Raw genomic sequence first — 8,668 nt, forward strand, 5'->3', positions numbered from 1 at the left:
CTTTACCCACAAAGAATGGTGAGCCGCTAAGATTCAGAGCCTCCTTAACGTAGTCGGCGAGCGTCCAGTGAGGAACTGTCGGAGGCATCAGCTCCTTCAGTGCACTACTCAGTCCAGCCTTGTTTATTTTGTAATGGTTTATAATGGCTGTTAGATAATTGGGGGTACCAGACCTTCATTATCATTTGTAATCAGTCATATATTTCTTTGTTAGCACATATGTCATTGAACATCTTCAAATAATGCCATAACATTTGTTTTCAGTTCTAATTACCTTTATTTACTTTAAAAAAGTCATCAAACATGCCTCTACAAGTGATAAAAAATATGTGCGTTGGCACAGAAACTCGCATATGCGCAAATTTGCACTTTTCAGTTTAAACTGGACCTAAGTGACACAACCAACCCAGAAAACCACAATCTTTTCAACTTTAAAATTTGTTTGAGTCATTTATGGCAATAATGAAAACATGGACTGGTATCAGGAAAAATATGACATGTAAAAGTGAAATTCATAATTGTTTTTCAGTTGTCTCCATGGAATGATTATACTATAGATTTGATACATTAATATGTTTCTGATTTAATGCTATCAGTCTTTAGGTCTGTAAATTAAAATGAACAATTTCTCATCCTAATTTTGTGTTCAGTTTTAAAGGGCTTATTTATTTATCCAGAAAAGGGCAGTGGATGTTTTTCTCTTTTTCAGTGTTGTTGCTTTATTAATATTCCTTTCAGTTTTATAGGCTATGTACGAATCATATGCAATCTAAAGGACTGTGGTTAATTATATAATAATTATTATATTAGCAGATACCATGTGCCCCCTTTGTTTTTCCTTGATATATTTAAAGCAGCATAAAGTGAATGTGCATGCACTCTTTATATGTACAGCGAGGTTTAAACATGGATTAAACAAATAAAAAATATTTGTCCTGCATAAAGTGAGATTTTGTCCAATATATATATATTATATGAAATCATGTTTAATGATCCCAAAACAAATAAAAATTATTTAATTCACGAATTATACTGCCTTCCTTTAAGAAAACTTTTTTCTAATGTACAATCATTTATAGCTTTTTCTCTGCACATGAATTCAGCAAGCAATGTTGGAAGATGTTATCCACACCCACTAATCTAGAGTCAGTTGGCAATCTGACAGGTAAGATTCTAAAAGGTATATTTGCTAATTCTCACAGTCTCTCCACACTCCCTTTCGATTTCCTCGTTCTTAAATTTGATTTATACTTTGCATTTATTTAGGCTATAAGGTTTGCAACTTCACTAAAACAATGTTTGAGCTCCATAACATTAGGCCTATTGCTTATTTCGCAGATTCCCAAACCAGCATATCATGAAACACATTCAGCACTGAGCGGCCTGAACAAGCGTCAGGTGGAATTATCACCGCTCCGCTCTGCTCACATGATCTGGTGCAACGCCAGACTGTGTGTGACCACCAGGTAAAATTCTTAGATTTTTGTGTCAGTTTCCCTGGTTCTGTGCACAACGCAAGGGCCCTTAAGAACAATGCCATTTACAGCAAGCAGCTGTACCCACCTGATGGCAAGTGCCTCCTAGGAGATGGGGGGTACCCCTGCCTGACATCCCCCATCACCATGCCCCTATCAGGAGCCTGTTGCATCCCCAGTTGAGGCCCGCTTCAACAGGCACCATTCCAGGGCCAGGTGCGTGATTCTGGGATGACAGCTGGAAAATATATAAGAAAATATTTGATGATTTCATAATGCACTTTGGAATCCCATCAAAGACCCACCACGGCCAAGGAAAGGAGTTCGAGAATAACCTCTTCCAAAAGTTGCAGAGCTACTGTGGGATAAGGGATTCACGAACAACCACTTATTATCTCCAAGCCAACCCTGCAGAACATTTGAATAGGACACTGTTAGGGATGTTGAGGACATTGGAGGAGGAGTCAGAAAAGTCAAATTAGATGGACCATCTCAACAAAATTGTCCATGCCCATAACTCAACGGTGCATGAATCAACTGTTGTTTTCTCCTTTCTTCCATTGTAGAAAAGCAGGAATGTACAACTGCTCAAGTAATCCTGCAAAATTATTATTATTTTTATTTATTTATTTATTTTATTTTTTACATACATTGACATATTAAATGCTTCCACAGAAAACTCCTCAAGAAATGCTTCATCTCTTCTTAAGGCTGGACCACACTACAAAACTTACAAATCTTAAATTCATACTAAGTACAGTAGTAAACACTTACCGACTTTGCAAATGGCTACAATAAAAACAAGCCATCAAACACCAAATGACAAGAATCACACACTACTCTTCAAGTTGATCTGATTCAATGACAAACTCAAGCAGAAACACGAGCCCTTAGTTCTAGGAGCCGCATGGCAGATGTAAATTAACATGATCTGATGCGCTGCTGTTACTGTTGCTGTTACTCTGTGTTCTAAGTCGCAAAAGACACGGGCCAAGTTCATTTGGATGTTTGGTTGATGTAACTTTTTATTTATTTATTTAATTATTGTGAGTTTGTGTGGTTTTCTAGTTGTACAATTATTTTGTCATCATCAAAATAGTATGCTGTGTTTTTATTGCTGGTTCCCAGCATGGGATGCTGATGTCCCAAACATCTTCTAAACCAGCAAGACTTCCTTCCAACTACCTTTACTAGAAAGATCATGCTGGTTGATCAGCTTAATAAACTATGTTTTGCTGTTGAAAAAGCAATGGTATATAAAATTAATATAATAATACATTTTTTATGTTAAAATGTATATGAATATTGGTCACCATTATATTTGTCACTATTTTTAATCACCTGTCAGCGTTAAGCAGTACACTAAAATAGTCCTGATGTGTGTCAAATTAATTAAAGCATAAATAAACTCAAGAAATATGAGGTCATAAAAACTGCATGTATGATATTTTTACAAGAATTAGAGGAGTGATGATTAAAACAGTGTTAGATGGAGATAAATCTGCATTTCTGTTGAACTTGAGCACTTCTGAAGGTGTGGAATCTGTGGGTAATAACATGATGATGGGTACTCGAGATCCCTGCAGTGCACTGTGGCATGAATGAATTATTCCCTCTTTGAACTGTTGATCCCTGGCCGGCGCCACAGAGCACTGAGCGCCAGGACATCCAGGCACAAGAATTTTTATTTATCCTCAGGCCACTTTCCTCAAGAACAATTAAACTGCCTCAGGACTCCCCCATAGTGCAATAATGTAAATACATATCTCATGTACATATGTAAATTCACATATTTAATTCAATAACTGTACATACGCCTGAAGAACTGTGACGGTTTCTGCAGAATCTTGTGGGAACAGATTCCATGTAGCCCTGAACATGACCGGGACTATTTCATCTATCAAATGAGAGTCCCTGACTAACTGTAATGTTCATTATTCTGATAGTGTAACAAATTAACAAAACCACTTAAACACAACACATATATTAATTGTTATTTGGTTACCTTAAAGGTAATATCCTGGCTGGGATTTGTTTATAACACCTGCACGCACGCACGCGCGCACACACACACACACACACACACACACACACACACACACACACACACACACACACGCAAACAAACGTACAAACTAGACCTCCATGCATTTTATGGATTTTATACAGATCTAATGATAATTTCTATCCCCTAACCCTCATTTTTAAATTTTCAAAAACACATAGTTTATTAGGTTTTTTTAAGTGATTTGAATTATGGAGACACTAGAAATGTCCTCATAAATCACACTTATAGCATAATACCCTTGTAATTACCAGTTTGTAACCTAAAAAAAAGTTCATTGTGAACCACCCAAACCCACCCAATACACACACACACACACACACACACACACACATTTTTTTTTATCACTATGGGGACTTTCCATTGATTTATAATGTTTTTTCATACTGTATTAATTATATTTTCTATACCTTGAGACTCTCAGACAAACCTTTCAGGTGATATCAGGTTTTACAGTCCTTACTAAGACATTTTAGGTGGAAAACGTTTTCTATTTTTTATTTTATTTATTATTATTATTATTATTATTATTATTATTTGTTTGTTTCTTTGGTTACTGACTTTCCTGATGAATATCTGTAGACTAAATGTTTTGAATGTAGTTTACAGTAGTAATACAACACAAACATTCACAAACTCTTTATCTTTCCAATTCAAATCAAGCAGCCTGAGAGTCACGACATGTTCTAATTTTAACACAACAAAACACATACACACACCTACAGCTGAACACTCTGGACACACATTAAAGGTCAATGTCATCATCAGAAGAAAGAGCCATTGGCTGAGAAAGAAAAAAATACATAATAAGGAAGAAACACAATGAACACAATGTTTTGAGTGATGCACGCACACTTGATGGGAGGAGCTGAAGAACAGATCCAGAATATCAGTATGAACTGATGAAGGAAAAAGACACAGACACACAGGAATTAAGAGAGAAACAGACACAACTAGAGTAAGAGAAACTCTCATGATCTTTCATTAAACCAGTAAGACCTTTTCTATAGTCATTGTCTTATTAATTATTTTCTGTTATCATTTTATTATCATTTTATGGTTTTCTTGTTCTCATCTAATTGCTAAAAAACTGTTAATTTATCTTGAATTAATCTCTGAACTTCATGTTTTCATCTGAGATTTTAATGGTCTTTATCTCCTCAGAAATGGAGTGAAAAACATTTATCACTCTTATTCTCTCAGGTGAGTGAGTATGTATAAGTTTTTCTTTATTATGATTAGTATGATCCTTGTGAATTGTGTAAGTCTGTCTCAGTATTTTTTTCCTCTTCTCAGCTGTCTTCAGTTCATCTGCATGTGTTCCACGTCAGTATCACTTTGTGAATAAGAAACTGAACTGGACTGAAGCTCAGAGAAACTGCAGAGAGGATTACACAGATCTTGCCACCATCGACAACAAGAATGACATAGAAGAGCTGCTGAAGAGTGTGAATGATGATCAGATTCAGTATGTCTGGATTGGACTGCAGAAGACAGGCAGTTATAAATGGAAATGGTCTCTGGGTGACCCTGCGTTCTACACAGGAAATAATTCACAATATCGCATCTGGGTACAGGGACTAAACCGAATGGTGATGGTGACTGTAGTAACATGAATCCTGGACAATGGAATGATTATCCTTGTAAAAAGAGTTTAACTTTCATATGTTACAATGGTGAGTGCAGCAGTCTGTGGTGTGAATTATGTGCTGTACACAATCTCTTCATCTTTTAAATAATTTGTTTAAAAAAAAAATCAATGACAGAAAAACAATTTATTGAACAGTGAGAAACAGTGTGATTTATTTACTTCATTATTTGTTCAATATTAAAATAGTTTCTCCTATCCCAGCTTAATATGCAGTCAACTATACATAAGACATTCATAGGTTGATTTATGTCACTTTCAACATTGCTCTGTTTGAGCGTCTCGGCCAATCTGATGCAGCATCATTGACTCAAACAGTGTTGTGAGTTTGGGGTGGGACGATCTGTTTATCTGACCAATGACGAAGAGAGGGTGTATTCAAAAAGCTTTTTGAAAACAATTTTTGCAAATACATTTTGTGACATAGTGGTGCAGAAATCACATAATTTGTCTCTTAATTACTGTAAATCAATAGCAAGATTTGTTTATTTATTCTCTTATAAAGACAGCAGTAAAGGATACATCCCTGTACATCAAAATATGACGTGGAGAGATGCTCAGAATTACTGCAGAAAGTATCACACAGATCTGGTCAGTGTGAGGAACCAGACTGAGAATCAACAGATTGAGAAGATCAGGAATGATGCACACATAACAGATGGAGTCTGGATCGGTCTGTTCAGAGACTCATGGGAGTGGTCAGATCAGAGTGACACCTCATTCAGAAACTGGAGGCCAAACATACCTGATAATGTTGGGGGGAATGAAAACTGTGCAGTGGTTTGGGTCAAGTCAGACCGTGGGCAATGGGGTGACTGGAGTTGTGACAGAAAAACTCAGTTTGTCTGTCATGAAGGTGAGTAGATCTTCTCACACCCAAAACAATATTCTGATTTTGCAATACTGCTTCAGGTGTAAACCTGATGAAATCCTTCCTCCCTAATTAAAATCCCTTAATGCATTTCTGTTTTTGATCTCTCTCATCTCTTGATGTTGTTTTATTTTATTTTTTATTTATTTATTTATTTTTTTCAGATAAACTGGTTTTGGTTAAACAGAATCTGAGCTGGAATGAAGCTCTGAAATACTGCCAAGAGAATCATGTGGATCTGGTGTCAGTTCACTCTGAACAGATTCAGCGTCAGGTGATGGAATTGGCTAGAAAAGCCTCCACTGCTAAAGTGTGGTTGGGTCTACGTCACTCCTGCACTCTGGGCATCTGGTTCTGGGTGAATGGAGAGATCTTGTGTTATCAGAACTGGGCTGCAGGTCACGGGACAGGATTGGAAAACTGCAGTGATACTGTGAGAATTGGAGCAGTTCAGTCTGGAGGAGATCAGCGCTGGGTCAGCCTTCCTCAAACTGACAAACTCAACTTCATCTGCACCAACTATGATGAGTGAGTGACTGAGTGACTGTCAGTACATTTACATGCACAGTTTTATAATACAGTAATCAAGCTATTGTGTTTATCTGTATGTCCAAGTATACATGACACAATGTTTTATTGAATATTTGAAGGAAGGATGTCAGCTGAGGAAGTTTTAAATACATGTTGTGTCACCTCTGTTTTTTTGGAGTGTGCATACACACAATGCCAAAGCCAATTATGCAGCTATTAATGCATATACATGCTGGATAAAGCCAAGCTGTAATCACATTATCTAGATCTGTTAGTCTGACTTTACATTTGTAATATTTCAGTCAGACTAAATTGTAACTTTTGAAGCACATGTATGGGGGAAGGAGGTTGGGATTGTCATCAAATTGTTTGTGTCTAAACATTTAATTGTAATCATTTTTTTTTTTTTTTTTTTTTTTTTTACATTTTTCTTGTTTTTCTCTCTTTCTTTTTGTTTTGCATGAAGACTAAATCAAGCTGTTTTCCTTCATCTCTACCTCCATCAGTGGAGCCACTTTTTCATGTTTTATTATTTATCTTTTTGTAACAACTGTATTTTTTCATTAATTGATCTTGTGTTTGTGTGTGTGCATTACTTTTTTGTGGGTTTGAGGAGGACTTATACTTGTCTTTGTAATGTTGCAGTAATATTTGAATAATGAAGTCTTGAAATAATTATGAAGACAAACCCAGCAGATCTGCTTCTTGTCTCATAAAGATTTGATGAAGACAATTTTCTCCTAATGTTCTGCTCAATTTTCTTATATGTAATATCTTTTATTTTTCGTTACAGTTTTCACTATTTTGTGTTCTGAGTACATTTGAAATGTGTGTAAATAAATATCCTAAATAACACAGAGATTGTCAGTTGTTTTTCAATTTATGATTTCATACATTGGCTCCCAAAATTGAAAATTCTCTCATCATTTACTCACCCTCATGATATTCAGGGTGTGTATGACTCTTATTTCAGCAGAAAACCATTTGAAGAAAAATAAAAAAATATCTCAGCTCAGTAGGTCCTTAAAATGCAAGTGGATGGTGATCCGACATTTGAAGCTCTCATGTTCCCATTGTCTGGTGTCTGGCTTTGTTTATTGTCTGCATTCTTTGGCAAGTCTCTTGTTTTTGGTCATGTCAAGTTTCGTAATGTCAAGTCTTTTATTTTTGTATCCTTCCTTATTTTGAATAAACTGCGATTGGGTTCAATCCTCAACTTGCTCTTGCGTGCTTCTTGTTTCTTATATTGAAATAATTAATGTCAGTTGTCACACGTGTCGTGTCTTAGAGAGCTTCATCCTCTCATGAACATCACTCTCACACTTCTAGGAAACCAGAATTGCCATGTTCTGATTGTTTCCATCTTAGCTATACAGGTGCTTTTCCTTCCCTTTACTGTTATCCATGTCTTTGTGCTTTCTGAACCACAAGTAGATGATCTTCATGTTTGGTCAATCTCTCTCTACTTGTTGAATTTGCCGTGATTTCAGATCTGCTCCTGTGTGTACTGGTATGCAGAGAGAATCTCAAAGCTCAGACAACACAAACACACAGAAAACTGAACACTGATTAGACATCTGTCTCAGTCGAAACTGATACAGTAAAGCAATCAACTTTGGAAGGTCAAACTGTTTTTCAATTTTTAAATCTTGAATATTCTTCACTACAGAATTATTGTAAATGAAGCTTACTGCTGTGTACAGTAATTCAAAAAGTGTACTGTTATATTTTGAGCATGACTTTAACAGTTTTGAGTACTATGTAAATGTGGGCAAAATGAGCTGAATGAGTTTTGGTTGCAGTTAAGTTAGGAAAGTTTTCATGAATTTTGACAGATGTGGTCACTGAATGCATTTTGTATCAAAGCAAAAACAAAAGGATCCACAGTTTGGTCCACAGACACTGCTTTTGAGTTGACAATATGAAGAGCTTTTCAAATGTGTTTTCACTTCTCAGTATTGAAAAATGTGTGAAAATTATGGTAAAAAAAATAAATAAAAAAAAAGTATGTTTGTTAGGCAATGTAAGTGTATTACCAAATGTGACTTTACAGTACTGTAAAAAAATAAACAAATAAA

At 35.8% G+C, this 8,668-nt stretch overlaps 1 pseudogene; it reads left to right on the forward strand.

Annotated features, from left to right (window-relative positions):
* The first annotated feature begins 1,119 nt into the window (after positions 1–1,119).
* On the forward strand, positions 1,120–6,732 carry LOC127444462 (C-type mannose receptor 2-like; annotated as a pseudogene).
* The last annotated feature ends 1,936 nt before the right edge of the window (positions 6,733–8,668 follow it).

This window comes from Myxocyprinus asiaticus, chromosome 1 (assembly GCF_019703515.2).
Source record: "Myxocyprinus asiaticus isolate MX2 ecotype Aquarium Trade chromosome 1, UBuf_Myxa_2, whole genome shotgun sequence".
NCBI lineage: Eukaryota > Metazoa > Chordata > Actinopteri > Cypriniformes > Catostomidae > Myxocyprinus > Myxocyprinus asiaticus.